The sequence below is a fragment of the Carassius carassius genome, chromosome 4, assembly GCF_963082965.1.
Source record: "Carassius carassius chromosome 4, fCarCar2.1, whole genome shotgun sequence".
NCBI lineage: Eukaryota > Metazoa > Chordata > Actinopteri > Cypriniformes > Cyprinidae > Carassius > Carassius carassius.
This window is the reverse complement of record NC_081758.1, coordinates 17,093,281-17,106,464: the sequence shown is the minus strand read 5'-3', so window position 1 is coordinate 17,106,464 and position 13,184 is coordinate 17,093,281. Positions and strand designations below refer to the sequence as shown.

Genomic DNA, 13,184 nt, shown 5'->3' with positions numbered 1-13,184 from the left:
GTAGGGAATGTGTCAACAGGCATATAGAATGTCTATGCATTCAACAGTGAGTATTAATGGTACAATACTTACATTTATTTGCACCATGTCTACAGTTATTAATTAACTGTATGTCAAAGCCATTTGAATGGTTTTTCATTTGACAGCCTTTTCATGCCACCTGTAGCCTCACATTTCAACCTCATATGATGCAGCAAAGCCTAAATTACTTTCATTCAAGTAATTTTACTTGAATGAAAGCTCTACATAACAGTATATTAAACATCTAATATGTTCTGATTGGGTGTGATTGTGCCACATCATGGTACATGTTCGCTTTCAGTGAGGTGAGACAAATCGCTTGATAAATTACTGATAAATTAGTCAGTGGAAATGTGCGTCTCGCCTGGTGGGGACACAGTGTCAGACGGCACAGCCACGAACCATTCACTCACCATCTGATGCACATTGCTCATGGAATTGGCATGAGCTGTTTCAAAGCTGTTGATGTATTATGGAAAAAAAATTGTGTTTAAATACATGGTGATCCTTTTTAAGGCAAGAATCATTATCACAGTTGCTCATAGTTGAGGTTAAGGATTTGTTGTTTTTTGCAGTTTAACAATGAGGTATTTTTGTAGTAATTCAGTAGTTCAGATTTTAACTTATCCTGCTAAATTTTCACTCCTTCCATTATTTTTTAACATGCTAATTAAAAAAAAAAAGTTTGAAACTTTAAAAACTGTATGCTACAAAATGTTTTAGTTTTTATTTTTATTTTATTTAGTTACATGGTTAAGTTTATTTATTTATTTATTTATATTTTTTTAAGAAGCCTCTTATACTTACCAAGGATGCATTTATTAAATAGTGTATTATTACTCTAAAAACAGTAATATTGTGAAATATTAATACAATTTAAATTAGCTTGTGTTCTATTTTAATGTATTTTAAAATATAACTTACACCTCTAATGGCAATGCTGAATTTCAGCATCCATTTCTCTGTTATACCAACCCCATCCATCCCCCCACCCCCGATAAACACATCTCGGTAGAGTGTGTGTTTGTTTCCTTTAGGGGCAGCTGTGGCCTAATGGTTAGAGACTTGGACTAGTTACCCGAAGGTCGCCGGTTCGAGTTTCGGTGCTGGCAGGAGTTGTAGGTGGGAGGGAGTGAATGAATAGCACTCTCTTCCACCCTCAATACCCATGGCTGATGTGCCCTTGAGCAAGGCACTGAACCCCCAGGCACTGACTGAACCCCTCGGGTGCTGGATCTATAGCTGCCCACTGCTCTGGCAGTGTGTTCACTTCTCACTGCTGTGTGTGTGCACTTGGATGGGTTAAATGCAGAGCAACAATTCCGTGTATGGGTTACCATTCTTGGCAAATGTCATGGCTTTCACTTTCACACATTTGTTTGGTTACTAAATATAGTTATTTTTTTTGATCAAACCTAAGAATTACAACCAGATGAGCAAATATATTCCACAGACTTAAAAAAGCATTGCAAAAAAGGTCCCACACACATCTCGAGATCAGAATCTCATGATGTTTAGTAACTACATACCAACATTCTGAAAATGTGTAAATGTAATCTTATTTTGTATACAAGAATTCACTTAGAATATCATGAACCTTATATGCTCAGCCTCAGACAGTTGTGACACTTAGTGCTCACAGAGGTTCAAAAATAAAACGCTTCAGTGTTTGTTCAAGCGAGCACTTCATATTGAAATTCTCCCCTTCACACTAGAATAGCTTTTTGTCCATGCCCGTTTGCCTATACAGTGCATCCATGTGTCCTGACAGCATCTGGTAGAGAGTGTCTGCACATCACCATGGCAACAATGCTCACTTGTTCACCTGTGCTGTATTTAAGAATGTAAATACATATGTTGTGTAACACTGTTGAATGAAGCATTGTGTGCAGCCTTGATACAGAACTTTCTTCTGTGGGCAATAGGTAGTGGAGCAGTGCTGGTTGCCATAGCAAAGCACTTGTAGCACATTAGAGAAGCAGGCGGAGTCACTCCACAGTATCTGAGGGCATTTCCAAGTTGAGATATCTGGGAGTTGAAGAAGTGAGGAGGTGGGCCAAAGTAAGATACCGTAATGTTATTCGGAACGTCACACTAAATCTCAAACAAAGGCTTTTCTTCTAGCTCTAGTTCTTCTAGAACTGTCTGTACGCTGGACTTTCACCTGATCTGGGTTTTTTATTTCAGTGTGAGGTTCAGCTTCACATGACTGTATATTAAACATCAAACGTGACCTGGACCACAAAACCAGTCTTAAATGTCAGTTTTTCTAAATTTAGATGTATATATCATATGAAACATTATTTATCAGAATAAATAATCTTTCCATTGATGTATGGTATATTAGGAGTGAACAATATTTGGCTGAGATACAATTATTTCATCTGAGGGTGCAAAAAAATCTAAATACTGAGAAAATCACCTTTAAATTTGTCCAAATGAATTCTTAGCAATGAATATTACTAACCAGAAATTAAGCTTTGATATATTTACAGTAGGACATTTACAAAGTATTTTTACGGAACATGATCTTTACTTAATATATTAATGATTTGTTGACATAAAAGAAAAATCAATAATTTTGACTCATACAATGTTTTTTGGGCTATTGCTAAAAATATACCCCAGCGACTTAAGACTGGTTTTGTGCTTCCAGGGTCACATATGTGTTTAGCTGTGATTGAGTCACTGAAGTTACACTTTAATAGATAAATGATTTGGCTGAAAATTCGAACGAGTGGTCTCAAAAATGTACGTTATGTTTTGAGTGGCTGGCTTAAAAAAAAAAAAACGACAGTACAGGCTCTTTTCAATAAATTAGAATGTCGAGGAAATGTTAATTTATTTCACTAATTCAACGCAAATTGTGAAACTAATGTATTTAATAAATTCATTGCACACAGACTGAAGTAGTCTAAGTCTTTGGTTCTTTTAACTGTGATGATTTTGACTCACATTTAACAAAAGCCCACCAATTCACGATCTCAACAAATTAGAATATGATGACATGCCAATCAGCTAATCAACTCAAAACCCCTGCAAAGGTTTCCTGAGCCTTCAAAATGGTCTCTTACAATCATTGACGCCCTTCACAAGGAGTGTAAGTCACAAAAATTAATTGCCAATAAGCTGGCTGTTCACAGAGTGCTCTATCCAAGCATGTTAACAGAAAGTTGAGTGGAACGAAAAAGTGTGGAAAAAAAGATGCACAACCAACCGAGAGAACCGCAGCCTTATGAGGATTGTCAAGCAAACTGGATTCAAGAATTTTAGAGAACTTCACAAGGAATGGACTGAGGCTGGGGTCAAGTAATCAAGAGCCACCACACACAGCAGTGTCAAGGAATTTGGCTACAGTTGTCGTATTCCTATTGTTAAGCCATTCCTGTACCACAGAAAACGTCAAAGGCATCTTACCTGGGCTAAGGAGAAGAAGAAAATGACTGTTGCCATTGGTCCAAAGTCCTTTTTTCAGATGATAGCAAGTTGTGTATTTCATTTGGAAACCAAGGTCCTAGAGTCTGGATGAAGGCTGGAGTAGCTCATAGACAAAGTTGCTTGAAGTCCAGTGTTAAGTTTCCACAGTCTGTGATGAATTGTGGTGCAATGTCATCTGCCTTATTGGTCCATTGTGTTTTTTAAAAACCAAAGTCCCTGCACCCATTTACCAAGAAATCTTGGAGCACTTCACGCTTCCTTCTGCTGAACAGCTTTTTGAAGATGCTGATTTCATTTTCCAGCAGGATTTGGCACCTGCCCACCCTGCCAAAAGCACCAAAAGTTGGTTAAATGACCATGGTGTTTATTGTTTATTGTAAAAAGGATCCCCATCACCAAAGTGAACGAGCTAGTCTTCCTGGGGTCCACAACAAAAGAAATCACATAACAATGTTAATATAAAAACAGTATAGCACTATAACATTATATGCATCAATACACAGCATCATAAATTAGTCTCAATAAATGATTACAGTATTACATTCATAAAATAAACATGTCCTTTCCTTACAAATTTAAATAGTGCATTCTCAGATGGTACCTAAAAGAGTCTTTGCCATTCCTTTTACATATATTCATTTTACGTATATTGCGTATGGCATGATAAATAACAGTTCTCTTTAAGGCATTTTATTTTGGGCATGGTGACATCATCAGGCCATCATCCACAGACCTGAGAATGTACTGTACCTGGTCACAACCAACAATTTGGTTATATAAAAAACTGGTTGAGAAGAATAGACAATGTTTCTAAAAAACTTAATTGTGTTAAAAACCAGCCTTTTCTCCACCATTAACCATGAGAGCTGACTGTGCATACTAATAGTGTTGGTGTGCTTGACTGGCCAGCAAACCCCATAGAGAATCTATGTGGTATTGTCAAGAGGAAGATGAGAAACAAGAGACCAAACAATGCAGATGAGCTGAAGGCCACTGTCAAAGAAACCTGGGCTTCCATACAACCGCAGCAGTGCTACAAACTGATCACCTCCATGTCACGCCGAATTGAGGCAGTTATTAAAGCAAAAGGAGCTCCTACCAAGTATTGAGTACATGTACAGTAAATTAACATACTTTCCAGAAGGCCAACAATTCACTAAATGTTTTTTTTATTGTTTTTATGAAGTATTCTAATTTGTTAAGATGAAGTGAATTGGTGGGTTTTTGTTAAATGTGAGCAAAAATCATCACAATTAAAAGTACTAAAGGCTTAAACTACTACAGTCTGTGTGCATTGAATTTATTTAATACATGAGTTTCACAATTTGAGTTAAATTACTGAAATAAATTAACATTTCCTCAACATTCTAATTTATTGAGAAGCACCTGGAGGACTTTGGATCAATGGCAACAGTCCATTTCTTCTTCTCCTTATCCCAGGTAAGACGCCTCTGACGTTGTCCGTGGTACAGGAGTGGCTTAACAAGAGGAATACGACAACTGTTGCCAAATTCCTTGACAGGTCTGTGTGTGGTGGCTCTTGATGCCTTGACCCCAGCCTTATTGCATTCCTTGTGAATTTTTCTAAAATTATTGAATCCAGTTTGCTTGACAATCCTCATAAGACTGCGGTTTTCTCTGTTGGTTGTGCATCTTTTTCTTCCACACTTTTTTGTTCCACTAAACTTTCTTTTAACATGCTTGGATACAGCATTCTGTGAACAGCCAGCTTATTGGCAATGGATTTTTGTGACTTACACTCCTTGTGAAGGGTGTCAATAATTGTCAGAGACCATTTTGAAGGCTCAGGAAACCTTTGCAGGTGTCTTGAGTTGATTAGCTGATTGACATTTCATCAAATTCTAATTTGTTAAGATAGTGAATTGGTGGCTTTTTGTTAAATGTGAGCCAAAATCATCACAATTAAAAGAACCAAAGACTTAGACTAATTCAGTCTGTTTGCATTGAATTTAATACATGAGTTTCACAGTTTGAGTTGAAATTACTGAAATAAATTAACTTTTCCTCGACATTCTAATTTATTGAGAGGCACCTGTACTTTCAAAGTAAATTAGAGATCTTTAATAACTTTGCTCTAAAGATTGTATTTGTGCCTAAATATTATTTAATTGAAGCACACTTTAGTGGGATGTTTCAACTTTTGATCAGATTATATATTTTTATAAATTAATTCCTTTCTTTATTAATTAATATTTTTATGTGAGCAGTTTTTTGCCAAAAGTGTGCCTACATGTAACAGTATGTGTTTTGGTAATTATTCCCTTTAAATAGATTTTTCACACCAAATATGAATATTGGTACAAACAAGACTTTGCGTAGAATCAGTGCACCAGGCTGCTTTTGATTTATTTATTTTATTTTGTTCTTTGCCCAGTGATTAAAAACTTGCTGGCCAATAAAAGGTATATATTTAGCTTCAATAATGTTCATCCTATGCATTCACATGCTGGTTGTATTTGATGGTGATGGGAAAATTAGTAGTCTTGCTTTGAAAGTCTCTAAAACCTCCATCAAAGTAAAGACTACCTCTAATAAATGTGGACTTCCCGTGAGGACGGCATCACAGAAAAATCACTTGAAAAATTGCATTCCTGTTGATCTGCTTCAGTGCTATTCTCTGTGAATCTTCCATGCGTCTCATTTTTACACTTCCGCTCAATGCTTCCCCTGAGCCTGCTAAAAAAAACAAACGCATTAATAAATGGAAAAAATGAACACACCCCCTCTGGAATGAAATGTGCGCATTTGTGAGGTGGTAACGCAATGCACACAGATGCACACACGGTCTGCTGGGTTGCTGATAATGTTCGTAAATGGTGAGTGAGGGGGTGGTTGCTGTTTGTGTGGTTTGTGAAGCTGGCTCAAGGATGTCCTGCTCTGTCACACAGTCATATGGAAGCAGGATGCTGAGTAACTAAATCCATATTGTTATTCCTTGAATAAGATTGAGTTTTGATTATAATTGGAGCTGATTTGATGTAGTTATGGTGAAGCAAGTGTAATTGTTTTTCTAAAATTCTTTCTGACTGTCTTTCAAGCTGTATTCACCAAACTTTGCAGTTATCCAATCAGTTCTGATTTAGTTTGCATGATATTTTCTTGACATTCATGACGACATCAAATATCCCTCAAAAATAACACTGACTGAATTTTCAGCCTGGCTCGTAATTTTCAAGAAACAAAATTCTGTCATTTACTCATCCTCGTGTTGTTCCCAACCTGTAGGAGTTCCTTTTTTTTCTGTTGAGCACACAAAAAAGGGGTTTTGAAGGGTAGTTGGTTAAAATAGCTGTTTTCGGTTTTAATATATTTTACAGTATAATTTAGTCCTGTGATGGAATTTGCAGCAGCCATTACTCTAGTCTTCAAATCGAAGCATAGTTAGTAGACTATATAGAAGTATATTAACAACAGCAATAGTGATAGTGATTGCAGTAGCAAATACAATAAATATCTGAGGATAAAGTACTTATTTTGGGAGTGGCTTAATTATTATTTTTGTTCTTCCATAGCCCGTCAAATTGTTGTTATGGCGCTGTTTCCCTTCTTGAACATTTATATTTTAACATGTGCCCACTTGATGTACTGTATCTTGATATGTTGCTCATCTGTACAATCCTTCAGTAATCCTGATCTTGCCATTCTTGATAACGAACCATGCCCATTAATTTACTTAATCGTGATTTCATCTGCGAAGGCCATTAGTGTCTGAATCATGGAGTTCGGTGCACAAAAAGCAGTCTTAGGGTTTGAGGAGTGCATTGTCTTGGAATAAGCTGGTTTTGATAGCTTCTGAACCAGTTCTTTTGTTGTTATATGTCAGCTGAGTCATTCGGGATTTCATGGATCACTTACTCATTTCGTGATATCTTTGCATTGACCTTATGCAGCTTGAGTGATCAAAGAGTGCAGCACACTTTCTTAGACCTTCTGTTAGTCAATGCACCTATTGTCTGGTCTGTCTAGGAATATTTCTATCCAACGCTTGATTATTAATATAATAGATTAGAGTAGGATACTTAACTCTTAATCAAATAATGCTTTTCCCCTTCTTTTTTTGTGTGCTTCATTATGTTTTTTTCTTCTTCTATAAAGCCTTTCATTTTAGTTGTAAACTAACAAATGCCACTTTGACATGTGTCTGAATGCCAATTTTAATTGTCTGTGCTCCATGCCCATCTTTTCATTTATTGGTGTTTTTGGCAGTTTTCTGCCCATATTATCTACTGACTTTTTAGTTTTAGTTTTTATGAAACCTGAGAGATTTGTGTCCCTAAACTCAAAGTTAAGGTAACCAAAGCACAGAAGATCATAAAGGAGTTGTGAAATGAATCCATAGGAATCAAGCAGTTTATGTCAGATCTTGTGAAGAGAAACTTTAGTCTTTTGTTTACATATAAACAATGATCAACACGCTTACAGAGAGCACAATAAATATGGTAAAAACGGAAGCTCAAATATACACTCACCTAAAGGATTATTAGGAACACCATACTAATATGGTGTTTGACCCCCTTTCGCCTTCAGAACTGCCTTAATTCTACGTGGCATTGATTCAACAAGGTGCTGAAAGCATTCTTTAGAAATGTTGGCCCATATAGATAGGATAGCATCTTGCAGTTGATGGAGATTTGTGGGATGCACATCCAGGGCATGAAGCTCCCGTTCCACCACATCCCAAAGATGCTCTATTGGGTTGAGATCTGGTGACTGTGGGGGCCATTGTAGTACAGTGAACTCATTGTCATGTTCAAGAAACCAATTTGAAATTATTCAAGCTTTGTGACGGGGTGCATTATCCTGCTGGAAGTAGCCATCAGAGGATGGGTACATGGTGGTCATAAAGGGATGGACATGGTCAGAAACAATGCTCAGGTAGGCCGTGGAATTTAAACGATGCCCAACTGGCACTAAGGGGCCTAAAGTGTGCCAAGAAAACATCCCCCACACCATTACACCACCACAAGCAGCCTGCACAGTGGTAACAAAGCATAATGGATCCATGTTCTCATTCTGGTTACGCCAAATTCTGACTCTACCATCTGAATGTCTCAACAGAAATCGAGACTCATCAGACCAGGCAACATTTTTCCAGTCTTCAACTGTCCAATTTTGGTGAGCTCGTGCAAATTGTAGCCTCTTTTTCCTATTTGTAGTGGAGATGAGTGGTACCCGGTGGGGTCTTCTGCTGTTGTAGCCCATCCGCCTCAAGGTTGTGTGTGTTGTGGCTACACAAATGCTTTGCTGCATACCTCGGTTGTAACGAGTGATTATTTCAGTCAAAGTTGCTCTTCTATCAGCTTGAATCAGTCGGCCCATTCTCCTCTGACCTCTAGCATCAACAAGGCATTTTCACCCACAGGACTGCCGCATACTGGATGTTTTTCCCTTTTCACACCATTCTTTGTAAACCCTAGAAATTGTTGTGAGTGAAAATCCCAGTAACTGAGCAGATTGTGAAATACTCAGACCGGCCCGTCTGGCACCAACCATGCCACGCTCAAAATTGCTGTAAATCACCTTTCTTTCCCATTCTGACATTCAGTTTGGAGTTCAGGAGATTGTCTTGACCAGGACCACACCCCTAAATGCATTGAAGCAACTGCCATGTGATTGGTTTATTAGATAATTGCATTAATGAGAAATTGAACAGGTGTTCCTCATAATCCTTTCGGTGAGTGTAAATGCATGATGCACAAGAAGGTTTGTTCTAGCAAAAATCATGTACAGTATGTGACGTACACACAATCTTCAGTGTTTATTATATTGGATGTTATTATATGTATGTGAATAAAAGCCTAAATCACTGTATCTATTCAAAAGACTTTGATTAAATCGCTCAATTCATATCGAGTTGTTTTATGGCGCCTTTATGTACTTTTTGGATTTTCTACGCTTTGGATACCTGGACTTTCATTGGTGGGATAGAAAGCTCAGAGGTTTCTTTAAAAAAAAAAGTGAGTAAATGGTTGCAGAATTTAAATTTTTGGGAGAACTTTCCCTTATAGTAGAAGGGATGGTCAATGTAATATTTGTTTTCAAGCACCTTTTTTATTTTTATTTTTTTTAAATATTTCTTTGATATTCAAGAAAATGGTTGAATCAGTCAGAATGAAATGTGTGAAATGTTTTCCCAGCATCCATGTGTGAAATTGATTTGGTAATCAGTTGTGTAGTACATTGCATAATCTGTAAATGACTTAAGACAGTGACAGGTCAACAGTTCATGTTTTTTGCTCTGCATAGTGTTAAGGACAGATAGGACTGCAAAAGATGAGAACCCTGACTGGTAGTTTTTGTGACTGATTTGACAATTTCACTTTTACCATGGTTAGCACATGTTTGTTTATTTCAAAATATTTTTTTTGCTTAATTTAATATGGTTCAATTAAGCTTCCTGCTTAGAATTCCCAAGTTACTGCTGCTTCTCCTGAGAAGTACTTGGTAGAACCTACTTTGGTTGGCACTTAGATTGGTAGAAGCTACTTTGCATAAAAGAATGTGACTTTGAGATACAGAACTTGAACAAATTTATTGTCAGGTTGTTATAGAAAATTGATGACTTGGAAACCTCTGTTAACCAATCAAAGTCATTTTGTAGTTCTTAGGAGTAAATTCAAAAGATACAGAAAGAGATTCTGAAGGAGAAATTCCAGAACCTTAAATCCTTGTAACACTGTTACAAAATATACAGTAAGCAGTGGTTACTTAACTGTGTGTATTGCAGTAATCCTATTGCATAAGTATTTTTTGCTCTTCAGGTTCTCATTGAACTGTGCTGTGGTTCACTTACCGGCATTGAAATTCATACTTAAATCAAATCCAGTTTCAGAGTTCTTCTTCCAATTCAAATTTATTTGTATAGCGCTTTTCACAATACACATTGTTTCAAAGCAGATTTACAGAAAATGCATGTGTCTAGATTACAGTTTAGAGTGATCTGTTTTCAGAAGTGAATGTGTCCAAGTAATGTTAATTTCCCAAAAGAACAGTTCAAGGTAATAGAATAATACAGTTACAGCTAACATGAATTCATTTCAGAGAGAAGCTCATTAAAGTGATTTTTACAAGTGAGATTAAAAAGATTACAAATTTGGCAGATGTGCATATTGATTCAAGTTAGTGTCATATGGGGTCTTTGCCAGGGTCAGTGGGTCATCTGAAGTCTTTCTATGAGGCTGGAACCACACTGAAGCTGGTGTAATCTCTAGTTACCTCAAGATGGGCATCCCTGGATAGGAACAGAAAGACAAATGGAAAATGAGAAGAATGAGCACAGCTACTGTTCAACATTTCAAGCAAAAAATATGTTTGTGACTTTTATCTGATCTAACTGGGAACAAGGATGAGATTGAGATTCATTATTAGGAAGACTATTCCAGAGTTAAAGAGCCAGATGAGAAAGTGATCTCCGTCCTTTAGTGAACTTCGATATCGTAGGTACTACTAAACCTCCAGAATTTTGTGACCTTAAAAAGCATGATGGATTTTAGGGCATAAGAAGATCAGCTAAATATACAGGAGCTAAACCATTTAGAGCCTTATAGGTCTGTAGCCATATTTTGAAATCAATACAGACTTAATAGGTAACTAGTGTAGAGATGACAAAAACATAAAAGTCTGTTGAGCCATTTTTCAAGACTAAGCATTTTGTGAATCATGCATTTTGCTTCCCGAGATTAGAGAAGTGGTCATCAGTAAAATGAAAGTGACATACAGCCAAGCATGGTGACACATACTCAGAATTTGTGCTCTGCATTTGACCCATCCAAAGTGCACACACAGAGCAGTGAACACACACACACCGCAGTGAACACACACCCGGAGCAGTGGGCAGCCATTTATGCTGCGGTGCCCGGGGAGCAGTTGGGGGTTTGGTGCCTTGCTCAAAGTCATGGTATTGCTGGCCCAAGACTCGAACCCACAACCTCAGGTTTAGGAGTCAAAATCTCTTATCATTAGGCCAAGACTGCCCCAAAATGATGGGAACACCAAAAAAGATTGGGTTTGTACTGCTGTGGTACAGTGAAAAATTTTTTTTCTTTGCAGTCTCATCTTTAGGAAGTAATAATAATACAAATTTACTTTCATAGTGTAGGATACATCGTCTTCTCAACATGATATTATCCACACAAACAAGCTACAGTCTTCCCCATGATTGTGTAGCTTAGTGAACCAAACTGAGAGACCATTTGGAAACCTAAAGCCTGGTTCACACGGGACGATTTTAAAATTGTCGGCCGAATTTCCAAACCTGAGAGACCCCACACACGGCGATAAAAAATCACGGGTCTAACAGTTTTGGTCGTACAGTGTGTGGTGTGCAGCCACACGGCAAAATCAACACATCACACACAAACCGATTTGACTCCCGAGCATTCCCAGGTCAGACGGGAAATCTCGCAAAATCCCTCGAGATCAAACGTGACTTCAGAGTAATCAATCATGGCGGACGAAGAGGATGCAGTGGCCATAGTTTGTGCTTTGTTTGTAACCGAAAAAAAAACATAAGAAAAACAAGAAAAGGCGATGGTCAAAGAAGTGGAGACAAAGTCCTCCATCTCCGACATCCACCTGACTTTCTGGTGCGCCATGCCGCCGGCTGTTTTGATTTTGTTTCCCGGTACTTCCTCGCCGCCTCGTCACCTCGCTTTCTGCTTGGCTACATGCCACAGTCCACAGGCCGTTCGTTTGTCCTCGGGGGACACCACACACGAGAAGAAATCGGGCAAATAAATCCAACATGTTGGATATCCCCGATTTGAGATCGGAGCGGTCCCGACGTCCTTCCGAGCAGATGAGAGCAGTCTTAACACACCACACACGGCAGGAATATCTGATCAGATTATTTTACGATAATCGGAGCATCCTTAAGATTCTCAGAAGGTGTCAATCGAGATTGTGAGATTGGTGGGTTTTTGTTAAATGTGAGCCAAAATCATTACAATTAAAAGAACCAAAGACTTAAACTACTTCAGTCTGTGTGCTTTGAATTTATTTAATACACACTTTTCACAATTTGAGTTAAATTACTGAAATAAATGAACTTTTCCACGACATTCTAATTTATTGAGATGCACCTGTAAATTTAGTATCATCTTCATCAGGATTATGATGGATCTTTCATAAATTATTTTCCTGAAACTTTTATTCTTCACAATGAATCCTCTGAACTGATCGTTACTTTGATACACACATAGGGCTTCCAAGATGTTTAATAACTCTATTGTTCTCATTTCCAGAGGAAGAGGTGGAGCCAGAGTTCATCATATTTCTCTATAAGCTGATTGAAGGCGCAGCTGCCAGAAGCTATGAGCTAAGTGTAGCATGTCTGGCTGAAATCCCAGAGTCCATCCTCAGAACTGCTGCATTCAAATCCAAAGAGTTGGAGGCTCTCGTGAACAGCCGGAGGTACGTGGGCTGATTGGTTACACAATGCAAAAAGAACACTGTAGTAATTTTGGATTGTGGAGGAGCTTCTTTCAGAACAAATTGAAGACTTTTCAGTGAGAGAAATATCTGAAGATGTTACAAAGTATTTTAAGACAAGAACTCCAAGGCACTCGAATATCTCAGTGAAAAAATTTAAAAGCCTTTATTACATTCTTGGCTTGCTTTTTTTAAAATTGGTGAGAGGTACACCTACGCGTTGCGGCTACATGCCTTCATCAGGGTGTCACACCTTTAGACTCGAATATTTTTGT

The 13,184-nt window shown here is 37.8% G+C and overlaps 1 pseudogene; it reads left to right on the top strand.

The window, feature by feature from the left end:
• LOC132134691 (DNA mismatch repair protein Msh3-like) overlaps positions 1 to 12,904 on the top strand; it is a 29,708-nt pseudogene extending 16,804 nt beyond the window's left edge.
• The last annotated feature ends 280 nt before the right edge of the window (positions 12,905 to 13,184 follow it).